The 13,937-nt window shown below is 42.2% G+C and overlaps 1 long non-coding RNA gene across 2 annotated transcripts in view; it reads left to right on the top strand.

Moving 5' to 3' along the window:
* Positions 1–11,217: 11,217 nt before the first annotated feature.
* Positions 11,218–13,937, top strand: part of LOC143435241 (uncharacterized) — a 37,769-nt gene continuing 35,049 nt past the window's right edge. For both annotated transcript variants that reach the window (XR_013105370.1, XR_013105369.1), the window contains exon 1: positions 11,218–11,601. This is a non-coding gene — a long non-coding RNA (uncharacterized LOC143435241). The remainder of the gene's footprint in view (positions 11,602–13,937) is intronic.

Below are 13,937 nucleotides of genomic sequence, written 5' to 3'. Positions count from 1 at the left end.
TATCCTGGAGGAAATAGAGGCTCTTTAACAAATATTAGTAGGAAAACTTGTTATCTTCATTCTGAAGTGTGAAACTATTCCCTATCTTTTATGCTGTTTAAAACAAACAAACAAACAAACAAACAAACAAGCACCTCAAAATGGATCAAAGGCCTCACCATAAGAACTGACACTGAAGGCGATATAGGAGGAAACAGGGTCACATGTTAAGATATGGCATGGGTAAGGGCTTTCTGAGAAGGAGTCCTCATCTCAGCAGGATCAGTAACCAACCAACGGAAGTGCATGAAATTAAACAAAGCTAGGTGCACAGCAAAGGAAGCAGTTACACACAGTGAAGAGACAGTAACACTTTTGGAAGGCTAGTGTATAGAATCTGTAAACAACTCTACACATTAAGCACCCCATTGCTGAAGGGGCAAATTAATGAAACAGCTCTCAAAAGAAGAAATACTAATCACCAAAAATTAAATGAAAACAGGCTGATTCTTGTAGCCACCAGGGAAGTCCAACTTAAAGCTATATTGAAATTCTGTCGGGACCTTGGCTATCACCAAGAAAATAAGAATCGGGCACAGTGGAACACACCTGTCATCTCAGCACTTTAGGAGGTGCAGACTCTCAATGATCAAGAGTTCATTGAGGCCAACTTAGGGTACATAAAACCCTGTCTCAAAATCCTCTCCCTGTCCGTTCCCTAATAAACAAAGAATAACAACAAATGCGAATGCGCATGCGCAGACAGAGAAACCTGACATTGTTGTTGGGGGAGATGTAAACTGTTGCGGCCACTGGGGAAATAGGCATGGAAGTCTTCTCAAAAACTGAAAAGGCAGCTACCATTGGATTCAGTCTTGGTGATTCCTGTGGGAATGCTCAAAGACACATAAGGCAGCAAACAACAGAGATCCCTGCACAGCCCTCTGTGTCGGGGGCACTATACAACAGCCAAGCAGCAGGATCCCTGTGTGCCTCTATCACAGAGGAATGCGTAAAACATGTCTAGATGCAATGGAGTTTCATCCAGCCACACTGAAAACGAAATCATAGTTGCTGGAAAACAGAGGACACTGGAAACCATCGTGTTGAGCAAAATTAGCCAGAGCAAGAAGCACAGACATTACATGATTTCTTTTATATGCAAAATCTAAATTCATATATATGTATAAATAAATATAAATATTTGTGGATACCGGACATGAAAGTGAACTATGAGGAAGAGAGGAAGTATAAAAGAGAAGTGGGCAGGATAAGAGAGGGTGATGGCATAGAGAAAGAAGCCAAAAACGTGGCATGCTGTAACACAGCAGAGTCAGAAGTTTCATTGATAGACACACATACACACACACTACGCATGCGCACGCACACACAGAGACAGAAAGACAGAGACAGAGAGACAAACAGAGACAGACTGCTTGTTTAGTACTGCAGTGCAAATCTGATAAAGCATATATACACACGTATGTATAAAAATGTGAAACAATCAACTTTTGTATAACAACTAAAAAAGTTAATAAAAATGTTGAAAAATGAACTCATGTTTTAGGGAATTGTAGCGGGAAATTTTCCCACAAACTGGGAGGAGCTAAGGTGGGGGCAGTTATGAGAGGAAGAGGATGAAGGAGAGGAAGGAGAAGGAAGAGTAGGAGCGAGGGAGAAGCAGAGAGGTAAGAGGATGGAGAACCATGCTTGTATCGGGAGCAGTCCTGGATAACAACTTATATCTAGGTTAGTTAATTGGTTAACACCTCTAATTATGTGAGCATCTTGTTAATTGAGCATTACCAAACATACAAAGTATTTGGTTAATCCTAAAGCATTAGAGTCTCATTTCTACCAGGGCTGCCTGTATGGTGGGATGGTCTAGGCTCAGCCTAGCTTTGTGGAGACAGCATGGAAGATTGGCAGAGCCATCTCTCACGCTGGCGCCTTGTGGGTGGCAGGGCTGGTGTCTCTGGCCACCTGAGCCATGGCAGCAACAAGAACAGGAGGACACGCTGGTGCTCGTGACCTCAGGCCTAGCCTAGTCGGGAACATGGCGGCCCCGTATCACAGATTGGGTGCCGCCTATTTAAATATCGCCTGCAACAGGGAATAATAGCTAACCTTTCATAAAGGCTATTAAACTCATTTTATAAGTATATTAAACTTATTTCATAAGAATTCACCTTAAAATTTACAGGGTTAGGACCACCAGACATTTGGCTTCTCTCAGTTTCTGGAAAGGTTCATTTGGGTGCTACAGCTCTGGGTCTGGTCATGTCTGTAGTGAGGCCCAGGTTACCAGGGGAACGGCAGTGTGTGAACAGCTTGAGGGCTGAATGAGCATGGATTTTTTTCATCCATCCATCCATCCATCCACTTTATATCCAGATTGCAACCCCTACTCCTTTCTTTCCTCCTAGTCCCACCTTACAAGTCCCTCCTCCCGTTACCCTCTCCCCCTCTCACCGGGAAGTCCTCTTTGGGTACCAATCACAACAGGACTAAGCGCATCCTCTCTCACTGAGGCCCAAACAGGCAGTCCAGCTAAGGGAAGGGGATCCAAGGGCAGACAACAGAGTCAGAGGCAGTTCCTGCTCCAGTGGTTATGGGACCCACATGAAGATCGAGCTGCACATGGGCTACAAATGTGTAGGGGGCCTAGGTCCAGCCCCAGCGTGCTCTTTGGTTGGTGGTTGATTGTCTGAGAGGCTCCATGGGCCCAGGTTAGTTAATTCTAGGTCTTCTTGTGGTGTCCTTGACCCCTTGAGCCTGCTCAATTCTATCCTCCACTTTTCCACAAGAGGCTCGAAGCATTGACTGATGTTTGGCTTGGGGTCTGTGTATCTGCTTCCATCTGCTGCTGGATGAAGCCTCCTGTTTGTATGATCCTGGTGCTGCTGCGGGCCTGGTGAAGGCCGGCGGAGAGAGGAGAGGTGGCAGGACAATGGAGCTTAGTAGGGACAGTAAACTGCGCAGGACAGCTGGGTATGCCCCAAGGGAGTCAGGGGGCCAGTCTACGATTTCTGGATCCTTTGTTATGATCTCCTCTGTCTTCAGCATCCATGGCTCTCAGTTCTGTGAGCAGATCTGGCTGAGCAGAGGGAGACCTGGGAGCTTCAGGACCACCTAGACATGGTTCCCGCTAGTGCCGCTCGCTGACTCATGGTGTTTCTCCCAAGCTGGCCAATCAGGAAACTGTGTGTGAGGATAGTTTTCAGGTTTCCAGGACAGAGTATGTTTTTTTGAAGTTTGAAATTCCTGCACTCTGATTCTCTTTGGGTGGAATAGTTTCCTTTCTTCACAGCATGGTGGCCTCACAGTGATTCAGAGGCTTATGCGTTGCCTTCAACAGAACTCAGAAGATGAATAGACTTGTATGAGCTGCCTTAGGTACAAGACCAACGTCATGATGTGTGGACCCAATACAAAATGAAAACACCAGTTCCTTCCTTAAACCACCACCACCACCACCACCACCACCACCACCACCACCACCACCAACAACAACAACAACAACAACAAAACAACCCTCCCAAACCCCCCCAAAACCAAAAACCAAACCAAACCAAAAACAAACAAACAAACAAACAACCCCCCAAACCAAAAAAGTACCTAGAGACTCCAAGAGCAGAACATTAAACCAAGAAAAGGCCCATGTGAGCAAGCACAGGATGCTCTGTAACTTTTTATGTCTTACTGTAGAGAAAATCACTTAGTGACAACTGGTCACTAAGGGGAGCCTGGAATAAGGGGCAGGGGACATAGAGCCACCTTTCGGTGAAACGATTACCAAAGACTTTTTTAGACCTGTATTAAAATTTTCATGTCTACATTCATCTACCCCTCTCTTCTACATTGTCTTGATCAATCCTTAGGTTTTATACAAATCTGTCTTTTGTGTGATTATCCATTTGTCTCCATAGAATCGTTGGTCTTGTTTGCAGGTTTTAAAAATCAGTTTTCATTTGAGGCTAAACTTCGATCTTAAGAACATGTCTTTAATATGTCTACAAGTATACCTTTCAAATTCATTGATGAAATGCTTCCCTCTCAACCTGGAAACGGCTTGTCGGGGCTGTCTCTTTCACCGAACCCTGCCCTATGACCTGCTGCTTTTGGGTCACGTCCTTTTGTCCTTAGCATCTGTCAGGGCAGAGGGAGGAGATGAATTCATTAAAGTCCTCAAAGAGGAAAAAACATTCTTGATTGGGCTTCAAGTTGAATAGGGAAAAAAAAAAAAAAAAAAAAAAAAAAAAGGTTCTTTCCCCACCCCCATCACTTTGGATACATGCGAGAACAGCGCCCTCTATCTGGGCGTCCTGAACATCTTTGCCTCTGCAGCCAAGTGTTCCTTCGCTTCAAAGCCTCATTATCGTTTAGCCTTCATTACACTTTTCCAAATTGTTTTCCTTTATGGAGGCTACTAAATCTCTAATTTAATACAAATTATATAGTAACTATGTTGTTTATGACTCTTGAGTTTACATGGGGCTTGTGGTTACATGGCAACTGTAAATATCAGGCACTTTGCCCAAATACTTTAAGACTTGTTTGAAAAGAGATCCTGACCCAACTTCTATTAGGTATTATATGGACATGCTAAACAATTACAATGTTTCCCTTTATCCTTGATCCTAGTTTATATATGTATTCATTACTTATTCAAGTGTCAAGGCTCATTTAATGGACTTACAAGCATCTTTCTCTTAGTAATTACCAAAGAATAGTTCATTGTATGTGTGTATGTGTATACGAATACTTCTCTGGCTCTTAACGGAAAGGTATTTAATTTATGTTTGATTTTTCTCCCTTTGTCAAATGAATATTGCATTTACTTTTCATTTAAATTTTGGATACATGAGAGATATTTTTATGAATTATATAAGGATATATTGTGAATATAATGGGTATATGTAAAAATTACACACATATTTAATTTTGATACAAAGGAATTTATGAATAAAAAATGTGGATTTATATTTTGATAGATAACCTTAAATTTACTTATGGAAATTTTTCTTTTTCTATTTTCTTGTGTGTGGTATTTATATGAGTGTGTATGAATGGTTTTGCATGTATGTGGGTTCATCTGTGTGGGAGTGCATGTGCATATCTGCACATTGCATACAAAGGTTGAGGGTGATGTTGAGAAATCACCCCCTAACACTTTAACCTTATTCATTGAGGCAGGGCCTCGCAATCAAACCAGACTTCATAAATATGGCTAGGCTAGTCTTGCCAGCCATCTTGGTCTGGGAGTCCTGAGGATGAGGCTGGAATTATAGGCAGACAGCCATACCCACTGGAAATGGATGGGGGTTCAAAATCTAGTTCTCATGGTTATGCACCAAACACCTTAAGCACACAGCCTCAGATGAGGAAGTTAAATGACATGGGATTAGATTCCCACAAACATTGTGGGATGGCATTTGTCTCCCTTTTCTAATACAATCTTCTACTGATTTTTTGTTTTCTTTGTAAACCTAATAGTTAGAAAGTAGGATATTATGTGGGGTAGTGCTGGAGAGACGGCTCTGAGGTGAAGAGCACTCGCTGCTTTGGCAGAACACCTTGGCTTTGTTCCCAGAACAGACATGGTGATTCACAGACATCTGTAACTCCAGTTCCTCTGATGTCCCCTTTGCACCTCAGGGGGCACAAGGTGTACACGTGGTGCACACACATCCACAACCAAATACTCATACACACAAAATAAAAAAGTAAATTTAAAAATAAAATGATTAGTTATTTAAATCTCACTTATTTTGAATAAAGCCAACCTCCTTCAAAACATTGAAAGCCTTTTTCGTTTTGGTTCCCAGCCAGCTAATGTTTGGGATCAGTTTTTCCTCTGGTATTATTTTTTCATACTTATTTGATGGAATAGATGCACATGTATATACATATATACATATTACAGTTTTATATGGAATAATATAAATCATACAATATATGATACTATGTGTATATATATATATACATATATATAGAATATATATAGAATATATATATATATATATAATATATATATATATATATATATATATACACACATATATGGAAAAATATATATTCTCCATTTGATACTTGTAAACCAGAAAAAAAGAGTATGGAGGCAGGAGGCTAGTATATGAAAATCTCTTGAGCAAACAAGAAGAAAGAGTCATAGGCCAGTATTCTCCACTTTGTGATTAATTTCCATATAGAAATTTAAAAATTTCTGAGTAGTCAATTTCACTATTTTAAAACTTGTGGCTTTCAAGTAGTTTCTAGAGCATCCTAATCACCTGTTCTAAATGTTTCTCCAGTGTTTTCTTCTAGCAGAGGGAGAGGAAGGGACAGTCTGTTTTATAGTAGGCCAGGCCTACCTGGCTATTGCCAGGTAACTGTTGGGTGGGGCTAGAAGGAATGCCAACATTTGATCCCCAGATGATAGCTCCAATTACAGAAAAGTGACTGTCCTCAAGAGCTCTGACCTCATTAGTGGGTTAATCCACAGAGGGGGTCATGATTTGGTGGCATTAGGAGTGGTGCCTACCTGGAAGAAGTAAGCCACTGGAGTGAGCGTTTGACAATACATCTTGTCTGTCTCTTCTGTTCCTGAGAGGAGCTGGTTTATTCTGCTCTATGTTCCTTGTCATGCTCTTCAGCCTCACTGTGAGCTCAGAAGCCATAGAGGTCAATGACAGGTGCATAAACCTCTGAAACATCGAGATAGATAGATACGTTCTTCTCTGATTCTTCTAGGTATTCTTACGGCAATGGAACCAACACAGAAAGCAAGGGATGGACACCCCAATTTAAAATCTTGCTAGCTAGCTACGAAGAGCTTAAGCTGAGTTTACTCAAATTCAACTGCTGTGTGAGCCAACTATTAGCAATCTAGTTTTACAGAGGAAAACGCTCAGCTCAGAGGTTTTAAACATCCTGTACTCTCAAGGTCACAAGGTTGTTAGTCTGGGAGATGGTGTGAGCCCAGATGTGTTTGAATATACACTTGATCTTCTATGACAGTAGCTATCTACAAACACAGCCAGTTTCATCTATGACTTTAGGATAAGGAAGGACCTAGGTACCAGAGTCATACATGTGATGGAATACGATCATGTAAAGAAACAAGGCATACTTAAAACAGCTTAGGCTTTGGTCCTGGGAAGGCCTCACGTTTTCCCTGTCTTTGCTGTGAGATATTGATAAAAATATTCAATTTCTGTACAAATGCAGTTTGGTCTTCAAAACAGCTGTCAGTTGATAGTACCCCCTTAAAGAAAAACATTTGATGGTGCTTCCCTGTGATGCCTAGAGATATTTGAGATCATTTTGTGAGGTTAAGTTTACCAGAGAGGAGCCACTATAGAAATCAGAATGGGGGTTCTAGAAATAAAGCTAAATACAGAATCCCATATGATCCAGATCCACTGCTCCTGGACACCTGACGGAGATACTTGCACACCCATGTGTACGGGACACTGTTCACAATAGCCATGTGGTGGAATTAGCCTGGATGCTCATCCTCAAATGAGATGAAGAAAGCACTCTGTATGTATACAATGGAGTTTTGTTCAGCTATAAATGACAGCAAAATCATGTCACTTTCAGAAAAGTGGGCAGAAAGTGTGAAGCAGATGTCATCCAGACTCAGAAAGACATATATCACATGCTGTATCTCTTGTTTAGGAAAATCGAGGCTTAAGAAACAAAACAAAACAGAAAAGACAAGAGATGGAAGAGGGATGACCTAGAAACAGGAAGGGGAGAAGCTAGCTCACAGAGTATGATCAAAGCACACTATATACATGTAGGAAAATGTAATATGAAAGTCCACCATTTTTTACAGTAAATATATACATTTTTATAAAAGGAGCAAAATTAATTTTTAGCAAACCATGAGCCTTCTCGTGACAGGTGAAATTTTGGGTAGGCACTTTGGTCATGGGGTCATGTTTGGGCAGTGCAGGGAAAGGGACTTTGTCTAAGGTGGTGTGTGATCTTGCTCTCAGCTCTCAGAACTGGGCCTTTTCCAAGTATTTTGGTCTTTATTGGAGGTTTGCCTTCAGCCCTCATCTTTTTTCTAGGGCTGATTTTTTTTTTTTCTAGAAAATATGCACTGGGGCTGGAGACATGGCTCAGCGGTTAAGAGCAGGCACTCACTGGCTGTTCTTCCAGAGAACATGGGTACAATTCCTAGCACCTACATAGCAGTTCACAACTGTCTATGGAAGAACTCCAGGGGATCTGACACCTTCACACAGAGATATAGGCAGGAAAAACACCAATGCACATAAAATAAAAATAAATAAATTTTAAAAAAAGAAAGAAAGTATGCACCGAAAAAGAATCCACTTAGAATAGGGACTGAAACTTATAGAGAATAGTAAAAACTTATTTTTTGTTTTTAATTGGTTAGTTTTAAAATCTAAAAGCTGTGAAAATAAGTTTTGTCTTGGGATAAAATTAATCTGATTCAAAAAGATCAGAGTGAGTGAATCAAGATTGACTCATTTTTGGTAAAAAGATATTTGAAGACAAATGTATGACTGTGAGTTTATTTATTTATTTTTATTTATTTATTTATTTATTTATTTATTTATTTATTCATTTTTGCATCATGAGCAACCTTTGAGGGATTCATCATTTTTCCTATGTCTTTAATCAGGTGGAATTTAAATACTTTTCCTTTGCTGTGCCCAGCTGTTATTTTCTTGCTAATTTACTATTACTTTAATTGTCAAGGGATTTCCTGCAGGACTCTGTTTTCGCAGTGACTCTCTGTAATCCCAGCCGTTCTCAACCACAGCTTTTGTTGACTGTAGATTTGTTAATGTTTTTGCAAATTTGGCAGTTTTCCTTTTCAATCACCGGTACTTGCATGGATAGGCTTTTTAAAATCAGAGTTTGTGACATCTGGAACTACTGTGGCGAGCTGAATAAAGGGGTAGGCTGGAGCAAAGCCCTGGGTCTTGTGAATGTTGAGGGAGACTTTGTAACTGTGACTAAATTAAGAATCTTGAGATTCTTTTGCAATTAATTAGCATTAAATGCTGTCCCCCTCTTGGTACCCGTCTCAGAGATCCTCCCTCCAATTTCCCTCCCCTTCTCTTCAGAGAGGATGAAATCTGCCCAACCCTCCACCCCAAAGCCCCCTGCTCTGGTGCATCAAGTCTCAGCCAGGGTAGTCGTATCCTCTTGCACTGAGGCCAGACAAGGTAGCCCTATTGGGGAACAGACTGTGCCTACTGGGGCACAGTCAGGCTACAGCTTTACGCAGAGCCTCCATTCCAGTTGCTGGGGGGCCCAGATGGGGATTGAGCTGCACGTCTGCTACATATGTGCCGGGGGCTTCGTTCAAGCCCGTGCGTGTTCTTTGATTGGTGGCTCAGTCTGTGAGAGCTCCCGGAGGAATATTGAAATCTTAAAGACCTTATTTTGGGTTATTCCGGTGGATCTGATGCAACCACAGAGGTCCTTGAGAAAGGCAAGTGCCAAGCTGGAAGAGGAGGTTGGAATGAGCCAAGGAAAGCCCTCTGGAAATGAGAATTGGTTGGGACAAGTTTTCTCCTGAACTTCCAGAGGGAACCAGCTTGGCAAAAATACACATCTTGCCCCCTAAGACTTGCTTTAGACTTCTCATCTCCAGAAATGTAAGAATAAATTTATGGTGCCTTCGGCCACTGGGTGGCGAGTGGCGTTCCTTAGCTGCAGCGTGGGAGGAGATTATGCCAAACTTCTGACAAGAGCAAGGAGGGAACGCAGGTTTTGAGGAGTGTGGGCCTAGACAGAATCGGTCCACTAGTGAATGTTTTAACGACTAGTTTCTCCAGGTAGCTTAGAACTATGGTGCATGAGTCTTTGTGTGCATCCTGTAGGTGCCTATGCATACGTATGCACCTGTGTATTCGTGTGTGTGTGTGTGTGTGTGTGTGTGTGTGTGTGTGTGTGTGTGTGTGTGTGTTACAAAGAAAAACAAGTCTTACAGAGAAATGTATAGAGGGATTTTCCCACTCTTTGTTTCGTCTGCAGCTGGGGGTTCCTCCCAGCTGCGGAATTGGCCATGACACATATTGAAGAAGCCATAGAGGTTTGTTGTATGAGAAAGATCCTGAAAACTACTCAGGAAGAAAGGCAAGTGAGTACTCTAGCCACTGACCTGGGAATATGGTAGAGCCAGAACGAGAGCAGGTGCTGCTGTGCCGACTAGTGGGTGTTGGGGTGGCCGAGGTAAGTCGGGGGGATTTGCAGAAAGATGTAATTTATATATCTGCCACTCCCAAGCAGCTCTCCTTTATGTAAATCACCAATCCCCATCCAGGGCTTGGCTTGTATGCCAACTTTTTTATTTATGTTTATTTATTTGATGTTGGGAGTCGAATCCAGAGCCTTGTGCATGCTGAGCGCGTGCTCTGCCACTTAGCCACGCTTGTCATCTCTTGCCAGAGGCTTCTCAGCCAGGTGTTTGGACTTGCGATCTGGGCTGACACCACAGTTGTTTGCTTAAGGCGCTGCTGGTCTTCTCTCAGGAGGTGGCTATGCAATGCTTCTGGTGATGGGCCAGGCCTCCCTAGCTTTGGGTCTCTGCTTCTGGACCTTTTTTTACCCGCCTCTCTGACCTTGCAGCAGTCAAACATCTGTTTTTCCTAATTTCTTTCTCTGGTCAGTATCCTTGTCCTCTCCCGTGCCTTGGATGTTCCGCTCTGGAGAGCCTTCTGTACATATTGATGAGCGGTATGTGGGAATTTGAGAGCACAGTCAATGGAGCCTGTGTATCTGCACATGAAAGCTTACATCCTGGTACCACTTACTTGCCAGCAACCCAAGCCCGGTTCTGATTAATAACAGCTATGATTGTAACCAGATTCGCAGCATGTGGCCCAGAGGAAACAAAGACTGTGAAGCCAATTTCCACACAGGCTTCGTGACTGTCAGCGTGAAGCACTGACTGGGAGCTTCTATGCGGTTTCAATTAGAGTTCTATTTTTTTTTATGCTCTCTTTCCTCTCCCCAGAGATTAAATACCAGTTTCAGCTTTGAGACACCCTCCCCGTGTTATTGGGCTCTTGGGTGCTGCCTGCATTTATCCCACCGTGTGCAGTGAGGGTTGAGGGTCTTTATTGTTATTTTTCCCTCTGTCGAGGTTTGGATAATGATTAACAGTTGGTCAGGGAGGTCGTTCAAGGGACAGTTTGCTTCGATTCCACCACAGACCCGCATGGGGCCTGGCTTCTCATTCCAAGCAATGTCCCTCGCTGGAGAAACGGACTCTGCCTGAGGAGTTTTGTCTTGAACTGATAAGGTTGCGGGAGTGCACAATGGGATTTTTTTTCCTTAGGCTCCCAGCGTCCAGCAATGCACCATCCATGTGGACTTCCGTTGTCCTGCCAGAGTTCCTGGAAACTAGGCAGAATGGAAAGGCCCAGGGCCTCCAGTGTGCCCATCCCACAAGCACAGTGTGGGCCATCACTGTATGCCTCTGTTCTGGCACTAAAGGTGTAATTGAGTCCCTGGTGATTATCACTGAGAATGAATAGCACCGGAAGTGCAAAATAAAGCCGCATTCCTTGGTCTGAGGGAGAAGCAAGACCAGTGTCAGCAATTTTTCCTCCCACAATGGTGAATCAGGTATGTCAGAGTTACCTTTTTTTTTTTTTCTATGTGAATTTTGTGTGAGCAGAAAGACTCTTAGACATAAAGTCATTTACTAAATTGAGAGGAAAATTCTTAGATAGATGTCTATGTTTTGCCTGGTGGCTGACATGCAAGGATTATTTTGACAGAAAGTAAATAGCAAGGCAGTGTAAGAGACTTGAGAAGAAAAAAAAAATGGTTCAGCTCATGTGTTATTTAGTGAACAGGACCAATCAATTTTACTTCCACTGCCAGAGGAGGGAGTTACGTGGCTGTGCCGGCCAAGGCTCACAAATTACAATCAAGAAGTAAATAATATTGAAACCGTACAAATTGAATTTTTATTAAGAAATTCATCTCTGGTTACCTCAGGGTTTATAAAATCTTTTAGTGCTTGTGGAAGAAGGCCGTAAATCTCAATGTACAATACCAGATTGATTGGGGTGAGTAATTTTAATTTTTTAGGGTCAGAAATATACCTCACCTTTTAAAACAGGCTTAATGGGAAGGAAGCTGACAAATGGGCTATAATAGACAGTCTCTGTCTTCTTAGGCTGCCTTTATCCACACTGCTGCTCCTGCTGTGGGTTCCATGGACTTTACCGATTGGCATTAATGGCCTTTTTTTTTTTTTTTTTTTTTTTTTTTGCACGAGAGTTTCAAGGTCACAATTTCATAAACTGTGCAAATGAACAAATCCTTCTCTACCATTGACTCTGTGTACTTAACATTTGTATATTTATTACTTTCTGTATGTATAAGATACAGGAACTGCTATTAATAATTTGTATTTCCTGTATAAGGCATATAGCTTAGCTAGAAAATATGAGTGGAAACTTTAACACCACATTTTTCAAAGATGAACAACTGGAGATGCTTTCTGCTCATTGTCACAGTCTCTTCAGTCAAAGCAGAAATAATAGCAACTGAGCTTTGAGAATATTACGTGAAAGACATTTTGCATGTAGATTGCCATTTTAGAAAGCTATATATTATTGATATCATGTTATGGTGAGGAAAATTCTAGGCCAAGTTCCAGGTGTTTGCTATGTTATTAATGGCAGTGTCAGGTGGGTTTTGAGTGACAGTGTGCACTGACTCTCAAAGTCCATCTCTCTCCATGCCCATTACCATTTAAAATATTTTATTTGCTTTTGTTTTATTTATGAATAGTGTTTTGCCTGAATGCACATATGTGCACTTCATGCATGTCCCTGTCATCTGAGGGGGCCAGAAGAAGGTGTCAGATCCCCTGGAACTGGAATTACTGTGCACTGCCATGTGGGTGTTAGGAACTGAACCCAGTTCTCAGTAGTCTTCAGAGCCATCCCTACAGCCCTGTCACTATTTTCTCAAGAGTGACAGCCTGTTTTAGTTCTGCACCAGGAATACACAGTGAAAGGAACCTAGGGATGGTTATTTCAGCTCACAGTTCAAGGGTATAGGCTGCCATTCCGGGGAAGTCACAGCAGCAGAGATTGAGGTAGCTCTTCACGTGGCAGAGAAGCAGCAAAGCGTCAGGGATGAATGCATGCATGCTGGGGCGCAGCTCGCTTCTGCTTCCTTAGGCATGCAGCTCACAACTAGGTGGATCTTCCTGCAACACTTAACACAGTCATGACACCCACCCTGCCCATACTCAAAGTCCCTTCTCCCAGGCAATTCTAGATTCAATCAAGTTGACAATGAACTCTAATCTTCACACTTTTTGATAGAAAGAAAACATCCACTTCCTTCATTTGAACTCACATAGATCCACCTCCTTTGCCTGGGCAGGTTAAGTGCAGTATCCTCCCATTGCAAGAGGCGGGGCACATCAGTGAATGGCATGGGTTAACACAAGCTTTCAGGAAAAAAATGTAAAATAAATAAAACTGTTTTTCCTTCCCAGGCCCTGCTCCCAGAATGACGACTCTGAGACTATTTTTTAATAAATGTCGCCGGGCGGTGGTGGCGCACGCCTTTAGTCCCAGCACTTGGGAGGCAGAGGCAGGCGGATTTCTGAGTTCAAGGCCAGCCTGGTCTACAGAGTGAGCTCCAGGACAGCCAGGGCTATACAGAGAAACCCTGTCTCGAAAAAAACAAAAAAATAAATAAAAATATAAATAAATAAATAAATAAAAATAAAAATAAAATAAATGTCTTGGCTACAAGCCTCGATTCGATTCATTCCCTGACTAGTCAGTAACTTATTTAACCCATTCAAACCATTTTATGTCTCCCACACAGCCAATTACCTCCCCTTCTGGTCTCTTTCTTCCTCAGTGTCTTCCCCATCATCTCCCCTTATTCATTCCTTTCCATCTCTCCTATTTCCCAGAATCCTCTCT

Source organism: Arvicanthis niloticus, chromosome 20 (assembly GCF_011762505.2).
Source record: "Arvicanthis niloticus isolate mArvNil1 chromosome 20, mArvNil1.pat.X, whole genome shotgun sequence".
NCBI classification, from domain to species: domain Eukaryota; kingdom Metazoa; phylum Chordata; class Mammalia; order Rodentia; family Muridae; genus Arvicanthis; species Arvicanthis niloticus.
This window is presented reverse-complemented; position numbering and strand designations above follow the sequence as displayed.